A 14,391-nucleotide genomic window follows, 5' to 3' on the forward strand; every position below is an offset into this window, starting at 1 on the left:
TAGATTTTACACAGAACTGGCATTTACATTAGTTTCCACCAGTTTCCCCAGAATTAGTCTGGGCCACATAATATGATCTTCCCATGGTAACTACTGCCATGTAAAGATCTTCATAAGGTCTGGACAGGTGACTTAGAGCCACTATATAATTCAGGGGATTTGTCTCTTTGAGAATACCTTTGGAAACCAAGCACAAGACTTGGCCAAATGAGTGTAGGTTGAAAGACCACTTCAGAGCAAACCCAATGTCTAACTGCTTTACCCACAATAAGACAATGTCACGAGTGAGTTCATACTCCATTCTCACCTTACTCTTACTTTAATTATTGATTATCTCTCAATTTTTATGGTTGTTTATCATTTGTTGACAACCTTGATTAGTACTTTGATTATAGAAGGCTCTCAAATATTGCATTTGATCTGGCTAAAATCACCAATGTTAATCTCCAGTTAAATGTCAGACGGGCCTTTTCCTAGGTTTCAGTCTACATTAGATTTCTTCTACTCAACTACCTTCTCTTGGGGTGCCTGGGTAGCTTAGTCAGTTAAACGTCTAACTCTTGATTTTGACTCAGGCCATAATCTCAGGGTCCTGAGATCAAGCCCTATATCAGGCTCTGTGCTCAGCAGAGCACACTGATGGCCTTGAGATTCTCTCTCTCCCTCTCCCTCTTTCCCTCCCCCACCATGCTCTCTCTCTCTTTCTGAAAAATAAATATTTTAAAAAACTATCTTCTCTTTCCCTTTTTTCTCTCATAGCACTTAATATAATTTATAATTATATAATCATATGTTTATTGGATTCATATCTTCTAACTATAACCCCATGAAAATAAGAACCATATTTTGTTCATTTTTGTGATAACCTCCATCTAACACAGGACTTGAGGTACAAGGTGCTCAAAAAAATATTCATCCCATGACTGAATGAGTAAAAGAGAAAGTACATTTTGTGTCATATTATTCCAAGAAATACAGGTAATTCTAAGAAATGGAGGAGGGGCAGATGAAAAGAAAAAATGGCAGGCAGCCAAATTACTAAGGCAACATAGGTTTTATTTTTCAAATATTGTCTCCAAAAGTGGCCTATGCCCTCTGATGCTCTTGAACACTGTCTGTGAATATAAAGTACACATGTTTTATATTTGAATACATGGAAGCAGGAAGCATCTGGCTTCCCACTGTGAGCACTCATTCGATGGGTGGTAGTGACTAACTTCTGCTCCCCTTGAGTTTGCTTTCCTTCTTCCCTTTTCAGACCAAAGGGATTGACTAATGGAGGCCAGTGGTGTGACCATCTTCTAGGACTGGTGCCCAAGACCTTTCCTTCAAGAGCCTCCTGTGAGGGGAAGAGTGAAGAATACACTCAGGCAAGTCATTTGTACTGAAACCATCTTCCTTTCTCTCAACTCCAGCATGTGTTTCTCAGTTAAATTGGAATATTTTTTTCCCAAAGGAAACAGAAAAGCTATATTTGTTTTCCAACACTTCATCAACATCAAAGTCTTTACCAAGTTCTCATCTGCACGTAGCACTTTGCTACTTGTGTTCTAATTCCAGCTCTGCCATTAATTAGTTGTGTAACATGGGCACGTCGCTTTGTTTCACGTCATTGTTTTGCTTTGACTTCCTTATTTGTGAAAAATCAAAACGCTTAGAGTAAGGTCTTTCCATGTCTAACCATCAAGGATGAGACACAGGTATCGTAGCTCTTATTTGTGGGTAAATTTAGTACAACCAAGCAATCATTGCTCAAGGAAACTGGCAAATGTGTTTGTTCATTCATTCTAGAGCCCTGCCTAGACATATAGTGTAGTGAATAAGAGCATTTTCAACTGGAACCTGAGTTAGAATTCTGGCTTTGCCACTTCCCTGACTCTGAACAAGTCACTTCACCCCTTTGTGTCTCATCACCTCAGATATAAGGGGAGAATGACAACACTAGTACTTAATGCAAAGGATTGTTGGGAGAATTAAGTGGGAAAAGTGTGTAAGTTGGTTAGAATATATGATAGAAATTCAATAAATGTTAGTGATTATTATTCATTGAGAACTGGGTTTGTGCCAGGCACACTGTGAAGTACTGGGAATATAAGACTAAATAATAGGGCAGTTAGATTTTACTCAATCCAATCAGGCTTCTAAATCAGTGGTCCTTAAGGCTGATAGCACATTAGAATCACCTGAAGAGTTTCTAAAATTCTTCTTAGGGTTGCTCTGTGGTAATTGGGGCTCAAGAAGGAGCACAAATGCTGATATTATGGCTACTGTTATTGTTGTAATAACTGTCTTCTGTCTCTGACCCAGGACTTTTGTGTCTTCTGCCAGCATCCAGGGAACTGAGCAGACTGACCTATTAGTTTGCAAGAAGGATAAAATCTCAGACCTTTCACAGTTCTTGATGTAACCTACATCTAACCATGAGTTTACAATAAATACAAGGGTAAGAGAACAGATGAGAAACACTAAGAGAATATAATTAGCCAAACTCAAAATGTGAGTCTAAAAACAGTGGTATGAAGGAGTTTGAATGGCTTGAGTGCAGAGGAGATGAGAGTGGGCAGGAGAAGTAGGCTTGCTGAGATGGTGATCCAGCTTGTCTGATATGACTGATGGATTATGGAGATGAAAAAGCAACAGAAGGAGCAGGTTATAATGTGTCTCATATTCCTGTGGGCCATTGAGATGCAAGTGTCCAGAAGGAGCTCAATAAAGATATAACTGCAATAAAGATATAACTCTCACTTACACAAAAATGGTAGCTGGAGCCACGAATGTAAATGAGACTATTCGAAAATGACATGAGGAATGAAAAGAGAAGGTGCAGGACAGAACTCTGGACAATGTGACCTTTTGAAAGTAGAACAAGGGAAGATGTCATAGACTGAATTGTCCCTAAAAACAATTTCACATGGTGAAGCACTAACCTCCAGTATGACTGTTTTGGGAAATGAGGTTTTTAGGAGATAAGTAAGGTTAAATGAAGTCACAAGGTTGGGGTCCAACCTTGTAAAAAGAGGAAGACAGAGATCCCTCTCTATCTGCATGCACCAAGGGAAGGCTATGTGGAGACACAGCAAGAAATCAGCCATCTGCAAGTGAGGAAGAGAGTTTGCACCAGAAACTGATCCTACTGGACCTTAGTCTGGGAGTTCCAGCTTCCAGAACTGTGAGAAATAAATTTCTGTTGTTTAAGCCTAAAGTCAATGGTATTTAGTTATGGCAACCTAAACAGACTAAGAAGAGGAGCCAGTTGTACTGCCTAATAATGGGTGATCAGGGAAGGAAAATAAGTACCAAGTATAGTGTCATGGAAGTCAAGGGAGGAGTTTCACTAAGGAAATAGTAAACCAGGTAGGTCTCCAAAAGGTCATAATGTTTGAAACATATTCATTAGATTTGACAAATTGGAAGTGATTGGTGATCTTGCCAGGGTGTGGAGGTAGTGGCATAGAAGCCAGATTATAGTGTATTGAAGAGTAAATGTGAGATGAAGAAGTGGATTGTCCAGAGACCTCTTCCAATGGCCTTATCTGTGAACTTGTCAGAAGTTCAAACTCTTGCCTAACTAGACCTCCTGAATCATCACCTCACTTGAATGAAAGGTCCATAAGTTAAAGTTGGAAGGTTCTAGGCTACCATCTGGACCATTCCTTCTAGGAAAATACTTGGGAATAAAAGGAGAGAGGATTAAAAAAATACCCAGGGGGAAGCAGAAGTGACTTTTAAAATGGAAGGCACTTGAATCTACTGACAGTCTTTAAGGGAGAAGTCAGCTGAATGCGAAAGACTGAACATAAAGGAGAAAGAAAAGAAAACCAGTGGAGTTTCCTGGTGGAGAAAATAGTCTCTTTGAGAGTAGGATCACATTTCCCTTTGACCTGGGAAAGAGAAAATGTTGGTTATGTAGCCAGAGTTTTAGGAAGGGGTTACGAGATGAGGGAGTATGTGTCCAACAACCGTATAAGTCTATTTCTTCTCTCTGAAGTTGGATGCATTAGCACCTGCTTACAGAGGGGAGAGGATTGACTGAAAGTCCATGGGGTCTGAGCTGGACAGGAAAGTATGTCTCCATGAATGTGCAGAGCAATGCATTGAAAGAGAGGGCTGAGAAGCTGGTGTACTTACTGAGAGTCATGAGATCAAGAGCATGTGGTTAAGGAATGACATGCTCGAAGTCAAGCATGCTGGGTGAAGCAATTATAGACAAAGATGACGTCTTAGGGGTAGCCATGGGAGTGGCCAAAAGATTGTTGGAATCATGAAGAGTAAACAACTTTGAGCAGAGCATGTCAGCTAGATTGTCCTTGTGGATGCTGAGGTCATGATGGTGATAGTCAGCTGCAGACAAAAGACTGAAATCTGAATTTGGCCCTTGTTGTTTGTTCTCAAAGGGAGGTTCTCTGGGATCACCAGGAGAAAGGTAGAGAGGATGGAACAGGAAGATGGGTTAAACCTCCACAAAGAGAAGGTTTTGTGTAGTGGTTTGAAAGTAGCAATGGGGAGCAGGCAGAATGAGGACAGTGATTTTCAGTTCTGGCTGTGATAAAGAGTGGACGTGCCAGGAGGGAAAGAGCACGTTGTGTGCCATGCTGCTCCCAGTACACCAGTTCCTGTGTGGGCTCTCGTCTGGCTGCCTGCTAGTCACATGGCCTCTTCCTCCTACCCGGGCAGTCCTTCCCACTGTCACTGGTAGGCACTGGACTGAGCTGCTTTTCACCAACAGCCTCAGGATCACCATGACAGGGATGGTTTTGACCATCCTTCTCAAGTCCCATGGTATGAAATGAGATCCTTGGTGGCCACTGGCGACTCTAGTGCATGGGAGATATTCTGTAAATGGTAGTCCTCTTCCTTCAGTTCTCTTTCTCCTTGTAAATTTTGTAAGACTTGGAAGTGGGGCTTATGTAGATGGGGAGCTAGGGGAGTCAGGGGAGCTAGGGGGGTCAGGGTTTTGAGAAAGAATCTGTTGGGAGAAGAGTCTAGACAGATTAGCCTGAGATACCTATAGAGGTGACATTTGGCTGTTAGGCTTTATAACATGAGGGAAGCATTGGAGGCTTTGAACCTGGGGCAGTGACAAGATCCATTTTGTGTTTGGGGGCAGTAATTCAATAGACAACTAGAAGAATACATGGATTGGCAGGCAAGAGATTAGGAAGTGGGAGATGAGTTAATATTTGACACTCAGGACTGATTGGAGTAGTGTGAGGTGTGAATCAGAAAGGTAGTTGGAAGGTAGCTTCAAATCATCCAGGTTCATGGGATTAAAAATGCAAATCAGTGTAGGTCAGCATTGGGAAGGAAAAGGAAACAAGGTGTGAAGGTTGGTTTTCTTTGCAAATATGGAATCCAAATTGGGTTATAATTATCTTATGACTTCATTACTTTTCTTTTTGCAATTATTTTTCTTTGGATTCTTTCAATTGTTTTTATTTACATAGTCTTATTGAACTAGAATAGAAACTCCCACGAAAGTTTCATACCATTTGTTACATCAGAACCCAGGAACTAAAGCACTTTGATTTATGAAGTAAAAATATAGCTATTTGGAATATTTTTGATTGTTGAATACATCTCATATTTCTTGTATTCTTTAGCTATCCATTTCAGATATATCCCAGACACTTCTTTAGGGGGGGATTTCCAAACTGGTCTAAAACTATGCAAATAGAAATCTGTCAATATTATAGTTACGGCGACAGAAACTGGGAAGCAGGGATGAGGTGGAGAGAACATCACTGTGTGAGTTATGATTGAGAGTTGGCTTAAGGAGACTAATGAAATGTAGGTTCTTTTTTTTTTCTTAAGATTTTATTTTTTAATTTTTTAAGATTTTAAAAAATTTTTTAAAAGATTTTATTTATTATTTTTTTAAAAGATTTAATTAATTAATTAATTAATTAATTTATTAAAGATGTGAAATGTAGGTTCTTGAAGAGAGGCGCATGGTTCTGTAAGTAAAGCCACTTGGTTAGAAACCCATGCCTGCCTTAGTTTTTGTTCGAAATTGGCAGGCTAGGGGGTGGGGAGGGGAAGGCTCTCATTCTATGTAATTCTCACGTGAAGCTAAGTAACGTGCATTTGGAACACCCTGCTTAAAAAGTGAGCATGCTATGCACCTGGGTGGCTCAGTCGGTTAAGCATCTGTCTTCTGTTCAGGTCATGACCCCAAGGTCAAACCCCGCATTGGATCAAACCCCGCATTGGACTCCCTAAACAGCAAGGAGCCTGCTTCTCCCACTCCCTCTGCTGCTCCCTCTGCTGCTCTCCAATGTTTGTTGCTTCTCTCTCTGTCAAATGAAAAAAAAAAAAAAAAAAGAGTGAATGTGATACAGAGAAGTAAAGCTTGGGGACTGAGAGCTGGGTCAGGTTGTCTTGGTTCGGGCTCCAGCTTCCTGCTTTCTCCAGTGATTTGTCCTCTTGAGCTTCGTTAGTTTCATCTATAAAATGAAATGTGAACCAACAGAACCCAATGCTGAGAGCTATTAGAGGTGAATGTGATCCTAGATACCAAGCCTTCCCACAGTGCCCAACGCACAGAATCAGTTCTGCATTATTTGTTGCGTTGGTGCCCCTTTCTAGGGGGAGTTGCAGAGATTTCAATCAGGAAAATAATTCTTATCTTCAGACCAACAATACTGTAACCAGGAAGGCTGGAAGAATTTGGGGGGAGAAGAGGAGGTGAAGATGTTTCTGGATACCAGAGCCAGATTATTGCAGGAAAAAGGATGAACAAAATTGAGAGTGATCTCCCTGGAAAGTGAGAAGTACATGGACGTCAGGAGCACTAGAATATGGGAGGTGGGTGGGGGGGCGAATCACCAGCAAATTGAGTTTCGAGATTACTCAAGCAGCCTGCCCACATCCCTGGCTCTTTTTCAAGAACTCTACAAATCATCCACCTTCTCTTCCTCAAGGGCCAGTTTTGGACTTCCCTTGTACCAGCGCACTTCGAGAGGGACACCCTATGTGGAAACCAATCAAATAATCTGGGAGTTCAATATTTGGTGATGTTCACTGAAGGCAAGCCGCTAGCTGGGGAAGACCTGCATTCAGGAGTCCAGTGATGGGCCTCGAGTCTGTCCTGCAATTTCCCGGATGCGTGACCTTGGACCGGAGACCACACCTTTGTGGGTCTATCCTTCGCCATAACCAATGAGAACGCGAGCAGCTCTTTTCATCTCGCTGGGTTATTTCGAAGACCACAGATGTTGTGAAAGATCCACTAGGAAGGTCTTAAGCACACAATCCACGAATTCATTTGAATTGTAAACGTTATAAAAACTAGGTGAGGAGAAGCATGAACACTTACAGCTCCACCTTGGGATGGAATATGATACCATCCTGACAGGTTGTGTTTGTGAAGAGATTTCATGATGCGGGAAAATGCTCATAAAATAACATCCCGTGGGGCAAAAGACAAGTGTGCACACCTGCGCACAAGGAGGGAACAAACCCTGAGAAGTACACCAACACATCAACAGTGATTGTTTTCCCGAGTATAGGCTTTTAGGTTATTTATTTGCTCATTTTTGCTTCTCCCAACTTTTCCTGCTTTTTGCCGATTTTTCTTTTTATCGTAAGCATGGACTGCTACTTCATAGGAGAAGAAAAAGTTCTCTAACAAAACGGGATGGCATGAGTGGACGCTTAGCACACCAGGCACCCAGGGTAGGATTTCATAGACTTCATCTGAATGAAGTCTTAAAAAAGAGATCTGGAAAGGAGGCTATTTGTCCAAGGCTCTGCCGTCAGATGATGTCGTTCAAAGGGAATGGATGGAAAGACAAGACCCACCAAACATGCCACGGCTATGATGCCTGGACAGGAGCCTTCAAGTGGATGTTAGGAGAAACTTTGACCCCTAAGCCCTGAAGGGGTATTGTGACTACTTCTACTTCCTTCAAGACAAACAATTAACATTTCAACTGCTCTTGTTCTGGGTACGATCAGAACCACGTGAAGGACTTAAAATATCCCCGGGATGACATGTTACAGAGCAGCTGGCTGGCTGGAGGGGTCCCGTAAATGTCACAAGGAAACTCATACCAATAGGGAAGGCAGAAGACGAAAATAATAGCAATAATTCTTTGCATTCACATGGCATCTTTCATCTGAAGAGCTCAAAGTATCGTACAGATGTTATATCCATTAAAACTTATGTGGCAAGCATTATTCTCCCTGGATTACAGATGGGGAGGGGGTTGTAATCCTGTCATTCAGACTAAAAGTGGAATAAACATGTAATTATCTCTGAGGGGAAATCTCTCTAATGTAACCCTTTCCTCCTGCAGCTTTCTGTTGCTTCTGAGTGAAGAGGACAGGTCACATCCTTGGGCCTGGGATATGTGCGGCAGGTATCCAAACACTGAAATGAGATCACTGCTCAATCTTTTTTTCCCCAGACGAAACACATTTAACTTTTCAAGTCTCTCTTCAGAAGCCCGAGCTTCCCCTTTCTCCTTGCCCTACAACCTCGAGGTGGTTTTCAAGTTGAGTAACTAAAACCAGCGCCTGATGCTTCAGCCGGAATTGGTCAGTGACTTTACCTGAGTAAACGAACAGTCTTGAGGTTAGCTGTGTGTTTTGCAGCTGGGCCTTCCACGAAGATGCATCATTTTTGGTTTTGGCTTTTTTCTGATGAGTCGATGACTTCTTTCCTATTTCTGATTTTCAAAACCCGCCCCCCCCTTTTTAGGGGGGGAGTTAAACTTTCAAAAAGGCAAAGTATCCCACTTTCTTAACCTAGCAATTATGATCATTTTTGCGTATTCTGTTTTGTCTTTATTCACATTAATCTTTCAGCATGGTTAAAACAAGACTGTATGTGTCATTTTGGGTTCTCTTAATTGTGTTCTGCTTTTGAGATTCATATTATACTGTAAGTATCTTCTCCATGGCTTCCTAGAAAATAAGGATGATGTTGATTGCATACTTAGGATTTTAAGGTTTATTTGTTTGTTTGTTTGAGGAGATGGAGAGAGAATGGGGCTGAGGGGTAGAGGGAGAGGGAGAGAGAGAATCTCAAGCAGACTCCCCATGGGACACAGAGCCCAGCGCGGGACTGAATCTCACTACCATCAGATCATGACCTGAGCCCAAATCAAGAGTCAGATGCCTAACTGACTGAACCACCCGGGTGCCCCCAGGATTCTTAGTTTGTAATAAAATTTGCTCAGTGACACTATTAGAAGATATTAGAATTATCTTCAGTTTTTTCTGTTACTACATATTTTTCCTCGTTGAACATCTTGCATTTAAAAGTTTTTATAATGTTAGGTTATTTTGTTGGGACCAGGGGATGTATAACTTTCTCCAATGACTGAAGCTAATTTACAGCATTTCCAATAATGTCTGACCATATCATTCTCACCGCACTCTTGTTAACCTTGAATCTTCTTAGTGTTTGAATTGGTGAACGTATTTACCTTGTTTTACAATCTATTTTGAATTTCCTTTCTTTTCGTTTCCTTTTTTTTTTTTTTTTTTTTTAAGGCAGACTAAATGAATGTATTTCTTCTTTTCTGGGAGTTACACATTGGATGAAAGATGTGGGATAAACTTACATTGTGTTAAAAAAAAAAAAAGTCTTGATATGAACATAGCAACAATGAGGTCTTGAGGTCTTGGTGTGAAAACAGTAGCAATAGTGAAATCTTGCACTGGAAAGCCCTTCTCACTCTAGAGCTCCATTGTGCTCTCTTAGTCTTCAAAATGCTCCTACAAGGTAAATGAGAAGTGCTGTGAATCCGTCTTAAAGAGGAGGAGAATAAGGAGAATGCTCCTTGGTGCTAGTACTTAGACCAATTGCTGTGTTATAGTGAATGGCGCTGATCACATTTTCTCACCACGTTCTTAAAGCAGTAGTGCTCTATTTTCTGGCTGAGCCCTATTCAAATTCTTCAGGCATTATTACTTTCCCCTTTGTGTTTCAAATATACATATGATTATTTATCCTATGCCCTCATAGTGAAGGGGAGGAAAAAAAAAATCAGTTGAGCCAGTCTGGCGATATGTGGGGGTTGGGAAAGGCCGTTGTGAATTTAATCTGTTCTTAGAACTAAAAAGATTTTCATAGGCATCAAAGGGCCAAACAAGTTTGTGCATGGAGACAGCAGCTCAGACAGACTGATCGTCGTTAGTGATATATTTAATATTTGGACCTGACTCTGATCCCTGTGAAACCTTATTTAGGATTTGACTGAAGGAGAAATCCTGGCCACAAACCAGAGATTTTAAAGTCTTTGACAGTCTGAGGATCAGCCTTTCTCCCAAACTGCTTTCTTGTTATCTCTGTGCATAAACTTGTAAACCCACACCTCCATAAAGTGGGTTTTGTCCTGAGGCTCATGAGAGTATATTTCTTGTCTCTAAAACTCAGAGCACTGAATTAAGAGTCTTCAACCATCCATAGTCCCTGACCCTTCTTCACAGTAGAAAACACTGCAGTTACATAGCTGGGAGGGAACTGATTTTTTTTTTAATTTTTAATTTTTTTAAAATAAAATATAATGTATTATTATTTTTTAAGACTTTCCTGAGATAATTTATTTTATTCTATTTTTTTGTAAAGAAAAAAGTCATTATTTGATAAACATTACATATATATGTCATATTTTGCTTTTTTCCATATATATAAGTATTTACTATAAAGACTTAATTATTGTATAGAGAGAGCCCAGTGCTAATAGAGGGCCAAAGGGAGAAAAGAGCAAGCAGAGTCCCTGCTGTGCACAGAGCAGGATGTAGGCTTTGATCTCACAACTCCGAGATCATGACCTGGGCCAAAATCAAGCATTGGAGGCCTAACTTTTTTTTTTAACCTTTTTTTTTTCCATTTTATTTTATTTCTTTTCAGTGTTCCAAAATTCATTGTTTATGCACCACACCCAGTGCTCCCTGCAATACGTGCCCTCCTTAATACCCACCACCAGGCACACCAAACCCCCTCACCCTTTCCCTCCAAAACCCTCAGTTTGTTTCTTAGGGTCTACAGTTTCTCAGGGTTTGTCTCCCCCTCCAATTTCCCCATCTCACTTCTCTCCATCTCCCAATGTCCCATGCTATTCCCTATGCTCCACAGGTAAGTGAAACCATATGATGCTTGACTTATTTCACTCAGCATAATCTCTTCCAGTCCCATCCATGTTGCTACAAAAGTTGGTTATTCATCCTTTCTGATGGAGGCATAATACTCCATAGTATATATGGATTATATCTTCCTTATCCATTCGTCCGCTGAAGGGCATCTTGGTTCTTTCCACAGTTTGGTGACCGTGGCCTTTACCGCTATGAACATTGGGGTACAGATGGCCCTTCTTTTCACTACATCAGTATCTTTGAAGTAAATACTAGTAGTGTATTTGCAGGGTCATAGGGAAGTTCTATTCTTAATTTCTTAAGCAAACTCCACACTATTTTGCAAAGTGGCTGCACCAACTTGCATTCCCACCAACAGTGTAAGAGGGTTCCCCTTTCTCCACATCCTCTCCAACACATGTTGTTTACTGTCTTGTTAGTTTTGGCCCTTCTAACTGGTGTAATGTGGCATCTCAATGTGGGTTTTTTTTTTTTTTTTTTAAGTGTATAACATGGCATCTCAATGTGGGTTTTTTTTTTTTTAAGTGTATTATTAGCCCCAGGGGTACAGGTCTGTGAATCGCCAGGTTTACACACTTCACAGCACTCACCATAGCACATACTCTCCCCAATGTCCATAACCCCACCCCCCTCTCCCTACCCCTCTCTCCCCGGTCACCCTCAGTTTGTTTTGTGACAGTAAGAGTCTCTTATGGTTTGTCTCCTTCCCGATCCCATCTTGTGGGAACTGATTTTTAACAGCAGCAGCACCGTGAGATTTTTTGGAATTTAACTAAGTGTTTAGAGAAAACCAATGATCTAAACCAAGAGAACTCTCAGCATTATTTCTTTCTCTACAGTATCTCTCTCCCAGAACCTTGTGCCTTATTCACGTTTATGGGAAGCAGAATGAGGCTCCAGGACCTGCTCGTCTTACAGCTCAAAAATGTGGACCAGATTCATTTGTTGAAATGCTGCAGATCATTAAATAATGAAACCTTTTCAAATGGGAGATAAAGTAATAAGACATGGCAGGGGAGAGGGAGGAATGCAGACAGCAGAATAGCAGAGAGGGATTCTGATAAGATCTCGGGGAATCTGAGACCAATCGATTCAGGCTTGCGATGCCCTCCGTCCACCTAAGGGCGTAGGTGCCTTCTTCAGCCTCTGCCGGTGACTTGGTTCTGGCCCTTTCCAGTAACTTCTGTCGCTAAGGACACCTGGCTCAGTTCCTTCCCGTATTGTCTGTACCTTCTCTTTCAGGAGTGCTTTGAGCCCGCCCACCTGCTCCTGGCCATCTTTGGTTGCTGTGAACCTCAGACCCTGCTCTCCCTGCTTCAGCTCTGACCACCTGAGAGTAATTACACAGCCTCTCCTACCTAGAGCTCAACCGACTGGTTCCAAAATTATATTTTCCTGGAACATCTTGTCGAACTGGAATGCTTTGGCAGTGAAGAAACCACTGCTCACACCTGAACAAATCAGTCTGTTTTTCCTGAAATGTAGTCCAGGTTTACCGCCCCCCCCCCAACCCCCCAGCCCTGGCCCAGGCTAAGGTAACTGGTAGATCCAGTCGTCTGGCTGAAGCTGACTGCGGTGAGGTCATGATAGCATCATACAGCACAAAGTTAGAGATTGCAGAAAATCAAGAGTTATGTTAATTGACCTGTAGTCTAATCAGGCGAGGAGGTCAGATGAAAAAACTCAGAGAAAGGAAACACTCGTGAGTAAGCACGTCCAAAAATAGCGGAAAAGGTGAGTCTACCTCTCACACGGTTGATTTTCCAAAGAAACAGAATTCTTGAAATATAAAATAATTGTTATGAGGCATATAACACACACATAGAGACACACACACACGGAATATCTGTTGCCCACACCCTAACCCTTTGGTTGGAAAGTAAGTAAATTCTTTCAAGATTCAGGTTCTGTTCTATATTCCCTTACCATTAATACTATTTGCCACTTCTTCCCTGGGCAAAAAAGCAGCAATTCCAGCTACCCTGTAAGGTAATCTGAGAAACAGAGTGTGGCCAGCTTAAGTCCAAACAAATACTTAGAAAGCAGTTACCTAAATGAACCTTTGACAGTGGTTCTCCAATTTCCAGACCTAAAGGTAATAATTTTGAAAACAGAATGAAACAAATTGGGAGCCTTTAGGAAGACAAATGGATTAGAACTAAAAGCATATTTTTTTTCTTTAACATTTCATTTCTAAGGACTGAGCTGACTCCTTATTGTCTTCTCATTATGGGGAAAACTGCTCTTGAAACTGTTCTTTAAGAACCACTGTGACCAAAACCAAAATACATTCTGGGATTGGCCCCCCTCATTCTCTCCCTCTCCTGGAGAAAAGTCCTCCTTGTAGCCCAGAGAGTGATACTGGAGAATCTTGGGGTCACTGCTTGAAGCAGTGGGGAGCTGCACTCTTTGGTGTTGTGGGACCTGGCATGCTGGCTGGAGACCTTAGACATGACAGTCAAAGACTTCTCAAATTCCACGTGGAGATAGGTATCCCTTTCCAAGTCAACAGTTAAACTCAACTACAGAAAAACCCAGAGCCGAGACCCAGTGTTTTTGTGTCTTGGTCTTATTTCATTCATTCATTCAAGCATTCTGGGTTTTGACAGATGCCAACCCACTCCTTTCTCAGCCTTCCTTTCCTTGCAGGGACTGATAGCTATTAGTCCTAAAGCAGTAGACTGGTAACAAACACTAAGAATCATCTCCTGGGGGGCGCCTGGGTGGCTCAGTGGGTTAAAGCCTCTGCCTTCGGCTCAGGTCGTGATCTCAGGGTCCTGAGATGGAGCCCTGCATCGGGCTCTCTGATCCGCAGGGAGCCTGCTTCCTTCTTTCTCTCTGCCTGCCTCTCTGCCTACTTGTGATCTCTGTCAAATAAATGAATAAAATATTAAAAAAAAAGAATCATCTCCGGGACTTTGAGAGTTTATTTCCCTTTTTTTCTTTTTCTTTTCCTTATTGGAAGGGAAAAAATCCCTATCTTTGTATTCATGACAATCTTCCCTTTTGGAGATGTAGTCAACTTATCGAGGGTTGATATATCCTGGGAAGAAATTTTAGATGGGGGGAAGCTAAATACAAGTTGGGTTTTGGATAGTCCCTGGAGGTATAAATATTTAGAATAAACAATCAGATTCTACACATTCAGAGGTGGGGTTGTTATTCATGGTTCCAACGGTGATTCCTGTCAGAGGCCGAGAAGATGGGGGTACCCCCTCCTCAGTGATAACCCATCACCTTCTTCCCTTGTGATCCAACTGATAAATAGAGATGCTGGCACTCACTGAT

The 14,391-nt window shown here is 41.6% G+C and overlaps 1 long non-coding RNA gene across 1 annotated transcript; it reads left to right on the forward strand.

Annotated features, from left to right (window-relative positions):
* Window positions 1-1,258: 1,258 nt before the first annotated feature.
* LOC309843497 lies at window positions 1,259-14,004 on the forward strand. The gene is made up of 2 exons (XR_014300171.1): window positions 1,259-1,370; window positions 12,346-14,004. It is a non-coding gene; the product is annotated as an uncharacterized lncRNA (long non-coding RNA).
* Window positions 14,005-14,391: the final 387 nt, after the last annotated feature.

Source organism: Mustela nivalis, assembly GCF_964662115.1.
Source record: "Mustela nivalis genome assembly, chromosome: 11".
Classification (NCBI taxonomy): Eukaryota; Metazoa; Chordata; class Mammalia; order Carnivora; family Mustelidae; genus Mustela; species Mustela nivalis.